Source organism: Pinus tabuliformis, chromosome 4_2, assembly GCF_031772625.1.
Source record: "Pinus tabuliformis cultivar Carrire ecotype Pingquan chromosome 4_2, CPIR1, whole genome shotgun sequence".
NCBI lineage: Eukaryota > Viridiplantae > Streptophyta > Pinopsida > Pinales > Pinaceae > Pinus > Pinus tabuliformis.
The window spans coordinates 705,860,935-705,876,531 of NC_142304.1; positions in this window are offsets into that span (position 1 = coordinate 705,860,935).

Consider the following 15,597-nt stretch of genomic DNA (forward strand, 5'->3'; position numbering starts at 1 on the left):
TCCCTTGCTGCCTCTTTAAAATGGGAAGTCCATCAGATGGATGTTAAATCTGCCTTCTTGCATGGGGACTTGCATGAAGAAATCTATATGGAACAACCCATTGGCTTCATCCAAACAGACTCCAGCCTTGTATGTCGACTTAAGAAATCTCTTTATGGTCTCAAGCAAGCTCCTCGGGCTTGGTATGCCAAAATGGATAGCTTTCTTTTAGAATCTGGCTTTTCTAGGTGTTATTTTGACAATACTGTCTACACCAAGAAAGTGGGCAACTCTCTTATCATCCTTGTTCTTTATGTTGATGATCTTATTCTTACTGGTAGTGATCCCAACCTTATAAACCATGTGAAGTCCAGCCTTAAAAAGAAATTTGAAATGACAGACTTAGGACACTTACACTATTTTCTCGGTCTTCAAGTCTTGCAATCCAAGGAGGGTATTTCCCTTTCCCAGTCCAAGTATGCTTGTGATATTCTTCGTCATTTTCACATTGAAGACTGTAAGCCAGCCCCTTCTCCCTTTCAGTCTAGAGTCAAACTTTCAGTCTCTTGTACTTCTCCTGAAGTTGATGCTACCTTATACCGTCAACTTGTAGGAAAACTCTTGTATTTAACCCATACTCGTCCTGACCTTTCCTTTGTTGTTGGCCTTGTTGCTCGTTTTATGAAAAACCCCCGTGAAAGTCATTGGAAAGCAGCTAAAAGAATACTTCGTTATGTTTGAGGTACAATACAATTTGGGATTCATTACAGTGCCAAAGCAGCTCCTCTATTAGTTGGTTTCACTGATTCTGATTGGGCTGGTGACCCTGATGATCGGAAGTCTATTGCCAGTTATGTCTTCACTCTTGGTTCAGGACCTATTACATGGGCTTGTAAGAAACAGGCTACCATTTCTCTTTCGTCAGCAGAAGCAGAGTATCGTGGTGCCGTGGAAGCTAGTAAGGAAGCCTTGTGGCTTCGTCAGATCCTATCAGAGTTTGGCTTTGAGCAGCAGCATCCAACCACACTTTGGTGTGATAATCAAAGTGCCATTTAGCTATGCAAAGATCCAGTCCAGCATCAGCGCAGAAAACACATTGAACTACACATGCACTTCATCAGAAAGCTCATTCATGACCATGTTCTTGAAGTGCAATATTGTTCAACAGATGATCAGGTTGCAGAAATCTTCACAAAGGCTCTCACAGAGGCGAAGTTCACTAAACTTGATATATGCTTGGAGTTCAGGAAGTTGTCACTAAGGGGGGATAGGCTCTAGTGCCTCCTTCCTTCTCCTATTGTGTCATATTTTTAAATCCTTCAATCCTATCCCAAGTTGTTCTTAAGGGGGGATGTTAGGATATTCCGACACATAGGAAATAGTTAAGTTCAACTTGGTTAGTATAGAGTTAGGTATAGAGTTAGGTAAAGTGTGTTTCTTTACCGTTGTACATTTTGTAACTTACAATCCGAAGGTCACGATATGTAGTGATCCGACGGTTCACTCTCTCCTCGGTATTACCGACACTTGATCCGTGGCTTGACACCCGATTGGTCCATGAGTTCTATTTAAAGCGCATGGAGGGTCATTGTTCGGGTAATCCGTGCATGAGAGAAGCTTATGTAAACTTTCATTCTTTGATTAATAAATTGCCTGTAGTAGCCACGTTGGCGCAGGCCGTGGACTGTTTCCCTCTTTGAGGGTTTTAACCACGTCAAAAATACTGGTGTATTGATCTGTGATCTGGTTGTGAGCGGTGTCCTTTTGGTGTTCTTTCTGAGGAACTTACCCTGTAAATTCCTACAAAACGGAGGGTATGCATTGATTACAGGGAATTGAACAAAGCAACTTTGAAGGATCACTTTCCTTTACCCTTTATCGATCAGGTATTAGATACTTTAGCAGGAAAAAAGTATTTTCATTTTTGGATGGTTTTAGTGGCTACAATCAGATTCAGGTAGCACCTGAATATCAGGACAATACCACATTTACCTGTCCATGGGGAACTTTTGCTTACTGAGTACTTCCTTTTGGATTATGTAATCCACCCGCAACATTTCAAAGGGCAGTACTAGGAATCTTTTCCGATCTAATCCACGATTGTGTAGAGGTTTATATGGATGATTTTACAGTTTATGGTAATTCGTTTGAAGAGGCATTAGAGAATTTGGAAAAAGTCCTTATAATATGTAAAGAAACAAACCTATCATTAAGTCATGAAAAATGCTTTATGATGTTTACTGAAGGGATTGTTTTAGGACATCATATTTCAGGGGATGGGATTAAAGTTGATAGATCAAAAGTTGAAGTCATCTCCAAGTTGCCTATTCCAAATTGTCAAAAAGATGTTAGAAGTTTTCTTGGATTTACTGGATACTATAGAAGATTTATTGAAAACTTCACCAAAATAGCATCTCCACTCTTCAAATTACTTACAAAAGATTGTGAATTCAGATGGGATTCTGATTGTCAATCTGCATTTGAAACTTTGAAAACAAGAATATCTGAAGCACCCATTTTGAGAGGGCCAAATTGGAAACTTCCTTTCCATATTTCCACAGATGCTTCAGATACAACTCTAGGAGCTGTGTTGGGACAAAAGGATTTAGTTCCTTATGCCATTTACTACACTAGTAAAAATTTGACTCCCACTGAGTTAAACTATACTGTGACTGAGAAAGAGTTCTTAGCTGTTGTTCATGCCATCAATAAGTTTAGACACTATATAACTGGATATGAAACTTTTGTCCATACTGATCATTCTGCAATTAGATATCTCATGAATAAACCTGTTACTAATGGAAGAGTTACAAGATGGCTCTTATTTTTACAAGAATTCAATATTACTGTGTTGGATAGACCAGGGAAACAAAATACAGTAGCTGATTTCTTGTCTAGAATCCAAAATACTAATGAAGATTCTCCTGTAGAGGATAAGTTTCCAGATGAGTATTTATTTGCAATAACTACTAAGACTCCTTGGTATGCAGATATTGCTAACTATTTGGTTACAAGAAAGCTACCTTCACATTTATTTCCTGGTGAAAAAAGAAGAATTATTCAGGAGAGTTCAAGTTATTCATGGATTTCTAATGAATTGTTTAAAACAGGGCTAGATTGTGTGATCAGAAGATGTGTTCGGGAAGATGAAATGTCTGACATCCTCAAGGCATGTCATGATGAACCATGCAGTGGACACTTTGCTGACAAAAGTACGGCCTATAAAATCCTTTCTTTAGGATATTATTGGCCTTCCCTTTTCAAAGATGCAAAACAATATGTCAGAAGGTGTGACAGCTGCCAAAGAGTTGGGAGACCGACTCTTTCAAATGAAATGCCATTACAACCACAGGTACTCATCGAACCCTTTGAAAAATGGGCTTTAGATTTCATTGGACCTATTAATCCACCATCTAAATAGAAAAAGTATATATTGCTATGCACTGATTATGTCACTAAATGGGTAGAAGCTAAAGCATTGCCTTTTGCCACTGAAAATTCAGTTGTTCAATTTCTTTTTGAGGATATTTTTACTCGTTTTGGTGTCCCAAGAGAAATTGTGACAGATCAGGGAAGTCAATTTACATCTAATTTGATGGAGAAGCTAATTGAAGAATACAAAATCAAGCATAGAAAATTTACTCCTTACCATTCGCAAGCAAATGGCCAAGTGGAGTCTACAAACAAAGTTCTTGAAAGCATCATCACCAAAACTGTTCATATACACAGAAAAGATTGGGCAGAAAGGCTTCCTGAAGCCTTATGGGCCTACAGAACTACATGGAGGAATATAACAGGACATTCTCCCTATGAACTTGTTTATGGGAAAGAAGTCCTGCTCCCCATTGAGTTTCAAGTCAAGACTTTCAAGATGGCAGTCCAGTTGGGGATGAATCTATCAGAAGCCCAAAAGCACAGAATGGAGCAGCTGAATGAGCTAGATGAGATTAGACAAGAAGCAATTTTAAAGACTGATCTAGTTCAACATCAAAGAGCTAAATGGCATGACAGATACATCAAAAAGAGAACGTTTCAAGAGGGAGATTGGGCATTACTGTTTGATTCCAAGTTCAAAGACTTTAAAGGTAAATTTCAGACCCACTGGCTTGGGCCATATGAAATTGACAAAGTCTTTAATAATGGAGCAGTAAGAGTCAAGACCATTGATGAATTTCAGATTTATTTTCTTGTGAATGACCACTGATTGAAAATTTATCATAAGCCACTCTCAAAATAAGAATTTGTCAAGATGTTCCAAGAGAATTCTACAATAAGGCTGGTGGAGAAGAATCCTTCTTCCCCACCAGCCTAGCCTTTGATTCTTTTAGTTAAAAAAATAAAAATAAAAAATTGTATAAGCCTGAAAACCAATCATAGATTGGCAGTCTTATACAGAAAATATGGAGTGAAAATCAAGGACACTTGACACTCTATATTTTCCAAAAGAAATCTCCTCTCCTTCTCTTTCCATCTTCACTCCACCTCATTTTCCATTCCACTTCATCTCCATCTCATTCACATTTTCTCTTCACTTCACTCCGCTTCATTTTCATTCCATTCCACTCATTTCATCAATAAAAGTTCCTTTCAGAACTATTTTCACTCAGTTAGTTCTTTTCTAACCACATTTGTTCAGCTAAGTGGGTGTTGTCCCAGTTTCCACAGCTGGAAGCAGTTTCCGCAGCCAGAAACAATTTCCGCAGCCAGAAACGATTTCCGCAGCCACCACCACTCTGTTTTTCAAATTCACAGTCAAAATGTTAGTACAAAAATCATGAAAATGCAGGTGTAAGTGAGCAAATACCATGAAGACATGGAGCATCTCCAAGACATCAAGAAAGAACAGTTGGTTAAAAGCTATGGGCAAGAAATGACAAAGTTTCCAAAGGTATGAGCAATTTTTTTTATCAAATAGCAATTAAAGTCATGATTATGCATAGTTATCAAACCATGAAAAGTTCTACTATGTGCAATGATTCGATATGATAGCTCCATTACCCACTCCTATCCCACGACATTACTCCATACACCAAGCATTCATTTCTTAACGGTCTCATGATGGGTTTTTCGGGTTTAAACTCAAGTTAACTGCACTTTCATTTGCCACCTGCGCTCATGAGATGTGACCAATCTCCTTACGACTCTTCTTCACCATATTTTCCGCAGCTATCTATTAAAATGTGTGATCTCCCGTACGCAACCGTTAATTCAAAAAAAAAAATCTCGCCTCCACTACCGGTCACTTACCATTTCATTTAAGACCTTCCTTTCATATACACGCACTTCAATTTGTAAACCCATTCACTACTGTCTATCCTCTATTCCGCTTATAATCCGAAGCATTCCAGTTACCTGTTATTGATTGTAGCCATTACCTTTTACCATAAACCCTACAACCGAGCTACTGTCCTCTGCTAAAATTCTCATACGCAATTGTATCCTCAGTTGAAATTTGAAACAGGGAAAGAAATGGGAAAACTACTCAGGGCAGAGCCAGAAGGACCAAAATATCTAGAAGGTTACCCTCAAGCCAAGGATTTACTGAAGAAAGCTAAATGGTTACGGTTCATTCAAAGGTTTAAAGGCTATAACAAAGAAGTAACCAAGGCTTTTGCATGGTCATTTGATGGTCAGAAAGTGGAGATTGGAGATTTGAAGCTCACAGTGACCGAAACAACGGTAGCAGCTGCTACAGGCTTACCTCAGGAGGGTGAGAGATGGTTCAAAATAAAATCATGGATGAACAGGCATGGAGAATCATGCTAACAAACCCAGGTATGGACACCACCGTGTTTACTAAAGGAATTCCTGTTCATGCGTTAAAGGAAGAATGGGCTAGCCTACTATTAGTTATCCAAAAATTTGTCACCTGTGAAGGACGCTTCGGTTCGATGTATATGTACCATGCTAGACTGTTGATGAATTTCTTAGAAAATCAGACTCTTAATTTTCCTTATTTCTTGCTCTTGAGTTTGAAGAAGATGAGCATTACAGTCCAAAAACACATAGGCAATATAGACCCTCATCTATACCATCATGGACTTATAAAAATTCTTATTGAAGACCACTTAAGGAAAAACAAAGATACATGGGAGCAATTCTTGATAAGAAACTACTTCCAAGAGCCATCTGAGGCATTTGAAAGTAGCACACCAAGGACACCAAGAAAAAGTAGGAGGATAGAAAAGAGCACTACAGTCCAAGACTCCCCTACTATAGAAACTCAAGAAACCAGCCAAAAAGAAGAAGAAGATAGAGCTAAAGACAAGAAACAAAAGAAAGAAAAAGGCAAAAGGACCATCCAAGAAGTCTACCCATCCCCTGAGCAATCCATAGAGGAGGATTATCAACCACTGTCAGAAAGATTAGTACATTTTCAGGCTGCTGCTATAGCAAAGAAAAAGGCAAAAGGAAAACAGAGTATACAAGAAAAAAGTACTAGTCCACCGTACTTAAGGAGAAGCACAAGGTTAAGAGGAAAAGGGAGTAAAACGCAAATAAAACAGCCCCACTTCATTGACTTGGGTGGAGAAACACCTGAGAAAACTCCAGCTGGCCGTAGTCCACCTCATCCTCAACCAAGCATTGAAATCAGTCCTCCACATGATGAAAGCCATTCTCGGCCAGAGTTGGAGAGCAGTCCTCCTCCTCCACCAGATTTTGAACTCAGTCCAAGAAAGACACCTGAAGTAGACCCCAATCAATAGGAAGTATGTGACTACTTGGAATCATTAGAAAAATCAGCTGCAGGTCCAAGTACCACTCTGCCACTAGATGCACAAGTTCAGTCCTTAAAACTGGAGGTATTTGAATTAGAAGTCCTAAACAGGCATATCAAGCAGGAAAATGAAGCACTCAAAGAGCAGAGCAAGGTAGATAAAATTATTCATGATAACACTATGCTCCATTTAGGACTATGGCAAAAGAAAAACAAGAAGCTGAAGAAAAAGTGCAAAAAGTTGAGCAGAGCATTGATTAATCTCAAGTTCAGGTGTCTAATAAGGAAACCAAGAAAGGTGGTAGTGCCAAAGAAGAAGAAAAGAGGGCTAGATGTCCTAGCAGAAGCATCAGAACATATGGATTAGAAAGGGGTGACTAAATTTTGGTTGCATGAGGACATGCAACACCTTCACAGTGGGGGTATGTTGAGTCCCAAACCTGCACTTCCCTATATACCCTTTCATCCTTCTTTTTCGATTTACTTCATCCACCAAGCTGTCAAATCGTTGCATAATAGTCTAAAAAGAGCTTATGGAATGGTTTCCTAACTATGTTTATGACTGTTGTTTGATTTAGATTTTTGTTCAAGCAGCTGCAGAAACTTGTCACTTTCCGCAGCCAGCCCAAGTTTCCACAGCCATTTTGTTAAAGGCTATGCTACAGGTGTCCAATGGAGAAACTAGCCACATGGGTAAGCTGCACGTGACGTGTACATGGGGTGTGTCCCCTCAGATCAGCCAAATCACTCATAAACAGTAGCGGTCAACGATGGTCAAAGGAAGGGCCAAATGAAGAATTTTGCGGTGGCACGACTCTATTTTGCCCACGTGAAGGTTTGCGTGGCACGATCCTTAGTTTTCGGAGGTACTGGCACACCTGGAGAGCAGCCCGTGAACTGAACCAAGCAGCCACCACTCCATGAATTCATGACCATCACGCTAGATCTTGGCTCAAGGAGATGTACGTGTCTCTTAGCAGCATAAATCTAGGAATTAGTTGCAGCATCTTTTTCTTATAAATAACGCGTTGATATAGGCTGAAGGAATTATCTTTTGTATTGTAATTTTGACTGTTGTCACCGACTGTACTGCATTTCACTTTGCTTTAAATACATGAGAAGACAGTTTTTCTGAATCAGATTTGTGACTAAGTGATTGACTGGCCGAGGTTGCAGAGGGTCCCTGTACACCAGAGCTTTGTATAGTTTCTTACTTGCTTTCATTTATTGTTTTTTTTAATTATTGCTTGTATATATAGTGTGATGTTCTGATGATCATTTGCTGTCTATATTTCCTTTATGTTTCTTTTCTAACTGCTAGCTGATCAGTGCTTCTTTTACAGGTTTTGTTGTAGGTAGCCCGGGCAGATTTACATATTTTTTTTGATAACTACTGACATGAGATCATCTTTTCCTTCCTGTTGATTTTCATTTCCTGAAGTTTAATTCCAGCACTGTCATTTTTCAAATTGTGTTTTGCTTATTTATTTTTCTACTACTTAGACATCATATTACTCATTTGTTTATGATTTCCTTTCTATAGTCAAGTGACTCTATTAGTAAGGAATCAGAATATTACTTATTGTAGTATGATTTAGTTTGCTTTCTTGCAATTTAAATATCATATTGCTCAGCTTGTTCATGATTGCTTCCCATAAGGCAGATTGAGTTGAAGGGTAAAGGATCAGAACAGGGGTTGAAGTAGTGTGATTAGTTTCCTTTTATGCAATTTAATTTCCTGCAATTTAGATATCATATTACTCAGCTTGTTTATGATTGCTTCCCATAAGGCAGATTGAGTTGAAGGGTAAAGGATCAGAACAGGGGTTGAAGTAGTGTGATTTAGTTGCTTTGCTTTCAGTCTTTGAGTTGCTTTAAGTTCAGTTTTTACTTTCTTTTTCATACAGCAGTAAGGATACTGGGCCATTGTCATTAGTTCACTGTTTGATACATTTACTTCCTCTTGAGAATTGATATTCATTACAGTTAGTTTAGAGATTTCTTTTTGAACACTTAAGTTTAGAAAATCACTGTAGAAATCACCATTACCATCCATACTTAACTTTCAATTTCGCCATCACACACTAGGGAATCCATAAAAGATAAATCCAAAAACAAACTAAAAAAAACTCAAAAATGACAAAAGACTAAGAAAATGGTTATCTTGTACATATAGTACACTTCACTTCGTCAGTTTACGAATCCCGGATTGACATTTTAATTAGCAATTTAGAACACACTAAATTGACCAAACAATGAGTTGGAAGAGTGAGGTGATGGATTGTGTGGGAACCTCTCCATGACAGCAAAACAGACCATTTCTTTCCCTTAGCCTTTAAAATAGCAGCGCTGCCTTAGGGATAACACTGGCTCCTTCTGGGGATGAAAGCCTCCCTGTGAGGTTTCAAGAACTGCAGACTACTACCTTTCCAGTAACAACCAAAACAAACTTATATCCTAGTGTTCCATTGGGCGTGGATTTTATTTGCATGAAACAAAAACTGAAAAACCTATTACAAATTTAAGGCCTTAAAGACTTATGTGAAGTAAAGTTTCAATAACCGCCCATTGACTGGGCCATCAAAAACACATTCCCCCTCTAAATTGTGTAGAATGAAAGTATTGTTCATATGAACTTGAGCAATGACAAATGGTCTTGTCCATAAGGCATCAAATTTACCACGGTTGCCCTTCATTTCCTTTAGTGCATCCCATTTGAGAACCTAGTCACCAACCAGAAAACTGTCCATCTTTGCTTTTCTATCAAAGGTTTCTTTGTTATTCTTCTGATGAATTCTTGACTTCTCAACCAGTCGTTCTATGATCTACTGTAATTCAACCAAGTTAAGCATTCTCCTTGCCATGTCATTGTCTTCATCATGTTCTTCTTGCAAGAATTTGGCCACAGGGAGAATCAGCTGGATAGGAAAAACAACATCAGTGCCATAAACCAGCTTAAATGGAGAATTTCCTATGGACTTCTTGTTGGTAACCCTGTAAGCCCACAACGCAAACTTTAACTTGGAATCCCAACTCTTTTTGTTATCCTTCAACAGTTTTCTAATTATCCTTACAAGACTCTTGTTAGATGATTCTGCTAGGCCATTACCTTGAGGATAATATGAGGTAGAATGCACCAATTGAATGCCCATGGATTCACTGTCCACCAATTCTTTTTCCCTGAAAGTTGTTGCATTATCGGTGACTAGTTTGGTTGGGAAACCAAATCTAATGAAAATATTCTCATTCAAGAATTTTATGACAACCTGATGATTAGCATTTTTAGTGGGTATAGCCTCAATCCATTTGGTGAAATAATCAGTGGCTACCAAGATCCATTTGTGCTGGCCACTGGAATGTGTATTGATCTCACCTATAAAGTCGAAGCCCCACTGTGGAAGGGACCATTGGTGTGTACTAGCTTCAAGGGAAGAGATTTTAGTTGTTGTCTTCCTACAAACCTCTGACATTTGTCACAAGACCTCACAAAAGAAAACACATCAGAGAACAGGGTAGGCCATTAATACCCAACGCTCGGAATCTTGTGTGCTATGGTTTCCAATAATGATGCCCTCCATAGATGCTAGAATGGAACTAGTGCATGACTTTCAAAGATTGTCCTTTGTCTAGACATCTCAAGAGGATCCCTGATGGGTCTTTCCAATAAAGTAGGTTTTTATTAATGCAGAATTTGGTTGATCTGAGCTTAATGGCCCGGGTTTGACTTGAGCTAAGCCTTGGAGGGACTTCCAACTTATGCAAAAAATGAACTACACTAGAATACCATTCATAGGTGGCTAGATTTTCAGCCAAAGACTGATTCTGCTCTTACTCTTCTGTTGCTTCCTCTATCTGCTCACCATCTTAATTTGAACCCATGCAATTTATGTCTAGCAAACCGCAATTTTCATCAGCCATAAGCTTAGCCAAGCCCTGGCCTTTGACAAGCTTGGCGGGCTTCACCTCTATGTTGAACTCTATGGATTTTGCAATCCATTTAGCTCTCTTTCCATCAATATCTGGCTGAGTTAGGATATCTTTTACTGAGGCTGAAGGTACATACGCAACCACTTTGGAATGCAGGATATAAATTCTGAATACCTTTAAAGATTTTATGAGAGCATAAGCTTGTTTTTCAATAAGGTCATACCTTAGTTCTACATCCCTCAGAGTTTTGCTGAAAAAGGCCATAGGGTGCTCTACACCTTCAACATTTTTCTGCAATAGAATTGCTGCAAGTGTATCATAAGAGGCAAAAGAGAAGATATAAAACTCCTTGGTGTAATCTGGGCTGATTAGAGTGGAATCTTCCATGATATCTTGTTTGATGGCTTCAAAAGAGTTTCTTGCAGCATCTGTCCATTTTATTTCTGATCCCTTTTTCAACATGGAAGTGATGTGCTTCACTAGCTCTGCAAAATTTGGAATAAACCTCCTGACAAAGTTAATCTTACCTAGGAAAGATTGAATGTCCCTTTTTGACCTTGAGATGGACAATGTCTGAATTTCTTGAATTCTTGCTGGATCAATCTTCACACCTTCAACAGAAACAATATGTCCCAGAAGTTTTCCTTCTTCTAGAGCAAACTGTGACTTCTTTGGGTTCACAGAGATTCCAAATTGTCTGCACTTTAGAAACACCTTCTTCAAATGCTGCAAATGGTCCTTGTGACTGCTGGAAAAGACTGTTATGTCATCAAGGTAAATAAGGACAAACTTGTCCTTCTCTCCCACAAAGGCTATGTCCATGGCCCTTTGAAAAGTAGCCCCAGCATTCATCAGTCCAAAAGGCATCTTGGATTACATCAAAGTGCCCTAAGGAGTAGTGAAGGCAGTCTTTTCCTGATCTTCTAGGTGTACAAAAATCTGATTGTAACCTAAAAATCCATCTAAGAAAGACATGACTCTAGCACTTGAAAATTTTTGCAGCAAGAGTTCCATCTTAGGCAGGGGGTAGTTGTCTATTTTAGAGAATTTGTTCAGATTCTTGAAGTCAACACAAAGCCTAATTTCTCCATTCTTCTTTCTTACTACCATAAGGTTAGCTATCCACTTTGAATACCTTAGGGGAACTATGATCTTGGCATCCAACAGATTCTTGATTTCCTTTTCAATTAAAGGCAATAAGAGAGGGTTGATAGGTCATAATATATGCTTAAAAGGGATGGTGTTCTTTTCTAGTGGAATCTTATGTTGAATGATGTTTGTGTCATAGGTCTTAAGATCATTGTACTCCCACGCAAAAATATCAGCAAATTGTTTCATTAAGGTGCAATACTTAAAATTTGGGCAGAAGACAAGTGAGTGGACAGATTTATGTACTTTGGATGGTAAGGACTCCCTACATCATGTCTATGAACTGCAAACTCATTTTATTTTTTGGCAGGCTTATAAGGTACATCATTATGGTCAAATAGCTTCTCTAGGGGCACCAATCCTTTGGGTATATGGTTACTAGGCAGATGAACAATGCTATCCTGACCAATCTCATCCTTTAGCTTGGACTGGTTGCATTCTTCAATAGTTTCATTTTCTTGGTCAATGTGCATTTTAGAAAATTAATCAATGACTTGTAAAAACCTATTAGTTTCATCATCATGTTCAAAAAATTTCCAGTATTTGACATTGTTAGGCAGAGATGGTCTATATTTCACTTGAACTTCATAAGTTAGTTTAGGATGCAAAGGAGGAATAAACGTGCTAGTAGACACAGCAAGGGAATCGACAATCTGGTTCTTCATTCTAGGGATGTAAGAAATTCTTAAACTATTAAAAGAACCTTTGAGCTTCCATACCTCATCTCTGTATGCTTTTAGCCTTGGATGCTTTGCTTTTAAAGTTTTGTTCACCTGCTGAATGATAAGGTCTACATCTCCAAACACCTTCAGACCTTTATGCCCATTTCTTTAGCAGTGTTTGAGCCCAATATCAAGGCTTCGTACTCTGTTATGTTATTTGTGACCTGAAAAGTTAACTTGAAAGATAAATGAATGCATTCTTGTGCAGGGGACATAAGGACTACACCTACCCCTATAGCTTCCTTAGAGCAAGCTCCATCAAAGAACATGTCCCAAATTTGTGGGCCTTCTTCCTCTGTGATCTGGCAAACCAACTTCCTAAGCTGCATGGAGGCCAACTAGGATTCTTCAATATGAAGAATACAGGCTCCAAAATCAGTGTCGACAGCATAGATGGGATGATTATTGTGATTCCTTTCATCACTGATGATATAAGCCAACTGAGCTTCTCTATATAATCTCCTACTCTCACCGCCAAAAATTGGAACAGTAGCATAGGACAACTCATTTTGCAATGTTCCACCTAATCTCTTGATCCAACCTCTGGAAAGAAACATGTCAAACTTGGGGGGTACATCTGCTACCACAATATCCATCATCATAGTCTTCATGGGCAGCTGAGACAAGGTGATGGCTAGGTCTTTGATTAATCCTAGACATTTCACTTTTCTAGAGTCAAAAGAAAATAGGTCATGATAAGGCTTGGTAATGTCAAGACCCAATTCATCCATGATATCCTTGGGAATTAGATTATGGCTGGCCCCTCTATCCAGAAGGTAGTTGTGAAGGATTTTGTCATGAATAATCAAAGAGACATAGAATGATGGGGAGCTATCATCATAATTTTTTTATCATTGGGCTGAGAACAACAACTAGTTTGTCATCTTGCAGATTTACATAGTTAGTGGAGGCTTGGATGGCTTCAGGCTCAAGTGCCTCAAGGATAGATTTCTTAAAGGACTCATTCTTCACTAGTTCAATCATAGGTATAGGTATTCTTAGCTTCTGAAATTCTGGTTCAAAACTGAAAGGAGAAGGAGACTTGTCAGGGCCTCTTACCTCGTGAGTTGGAGCTTTGAGGATGATGGGATCAATTGTCGGTTGTTTCTACTTATTAGCTTGCTGTATTGCAGGAACAAAAACTTTCTGAATAGGAGTTTCCTTGGCACTATTCATCTTCAACCTCATATCATTTATGTGTCTATCATCAGTTTGCAGAACGACCCCACCATCCCACTCTTGGCTGATCTGGTCATTGAATAATGACTTTTCATAAGCAGCTAAGGTCAAAAAGGAGGCACTGCCTTTGTCTTCCAAACAATGGATCTCCTCATCTTCTTCAAACTGCGCTTCTTCCATGATTACATTCTGGAAAGGGGTATTCACCCTTTGGTCTTCATTGACATCTTTTCTTCTTTGCAAAATCTGCAACTGCTCATTAGCTCTTCTATATGGATTTGGATTTCTAGGAGCAAAGGTATTAGGAACTCTTCCTTTCCCAAGGTGCTTCTCAACCTTTAATTTGGAGATTTCAGATGCTAATGACTCTATCATCTTGGTCATTTTATCTATCTTGGGATCTGAAGATGATGAAGATTCGCCCCTTTGTCTCCTTCTATCAACATTCCCCTTGAACTTCTCTATAGCCATGATGTTTGATTTTACTTCCAAGGCTGCATCCTACATATCAGCCAAGGTAGCACATCGTCTCTCCCTCAATAGTATACAGAAGTCAGAATCAAAGGCACTGGCATAGGTGAGTTTAGCAGAGGTAGTGGTGGGTTTTACTTTAGCTGGTATCTTGTTGTACATGCAGTTAAACCTCTTATTAAATTCAGACAACAACTCATAATTTTCCCTCTTTAAGTTCCCAAAATCGATGTGGTAGTGGAGTAGATCGTTCTTATCCCCCCAATGCTTTAGGAATGCATCATCTAAAGCCTCAATATCTATTATAGATCTTGGGGTCAGTTCTATGAACCATTTTCTAGCCTCTCCATCTAGACTTTGGATAAAGACTCTCATCCATACATCATCTGAATCACTAATGTCCAGGTTATCAGCATAGATATAGAATGATTCAAGATGTTCTTCAGCTGTAACACCTTCAGTCCCAGTGAACTTAGGAATATACTTATGATATTCTCCAATAGGCATGGCATTCAAAGGAGTGGGAAATACTAGGGGCCATACCTAGTAGCTATGATTCTTTCCATTTTGGTAGGTGCTGCCATAGCTGTGGTGGCTATAGGGGTGCTGGAAGTCTGAATGACAGAGGGTTTAGGAGTGACTGATAGGACTAAAGGAGTGTGATGGATAGGAGGTGAGGTTTCCTTTGGGCTTAAAAAAAAAGAAGAACCTAAAGAATAAGGAGCTCTATGGATCTCTGAGATTTTTTCTTCAATGCTAGTATTAGATGCTATACTCTCAACATGTATTTGTTCTATTACAGGATTTTCTTGAAGAGATATAGAATGTTGTTTAGAACTACCTAAACTTGATGCTCCTTTCTGCAACGCCTTTCTTTCTTTGATGATTTTTTCAGGGTCAAGTACTGGGCCAGCTCGTGGCTTCTGAGGATTTTTCCAAGTATGTCTCCCAAACTGAGCCAGAACTATGGAGTTGAGTTGCCAAGAGGTTTGTCCTCTAGTAGAGTAGCCAGATAGATTATTACAACCCAAATAGTGTCCAGAATTTTTCTATCATCAAAGCCGGATCTGTGTCATTCCCTGGGGAAGCTAAGCTTCAGTCTCCTCTCCCGGGCAACAACGCCAATTATTTTATCACTCTAGGAAACTCTCCTAGGTTGTAGCTCAGAGATGCTTGGTAACATATAAATCTTCAATATCGTTCTCTGAACTATTGGAATGGACAGGGGTTTAGATCAAGTCAGATGACTGTTTCAACTCTGTTTCCACTCAAGACATGCATGAACACCCTCAGCTTGACAAGGCTTTATACCACTAAGGCTCAATAGTTTATAGATTTAATGAATAAATGGAGAATCCCGACTGTACCAACATATACATATATAAACACATATGAATGGCTAGCTACAAAAAGTAAATGAAGCTTGCAAATCTAATTTATCAACACAGAGAT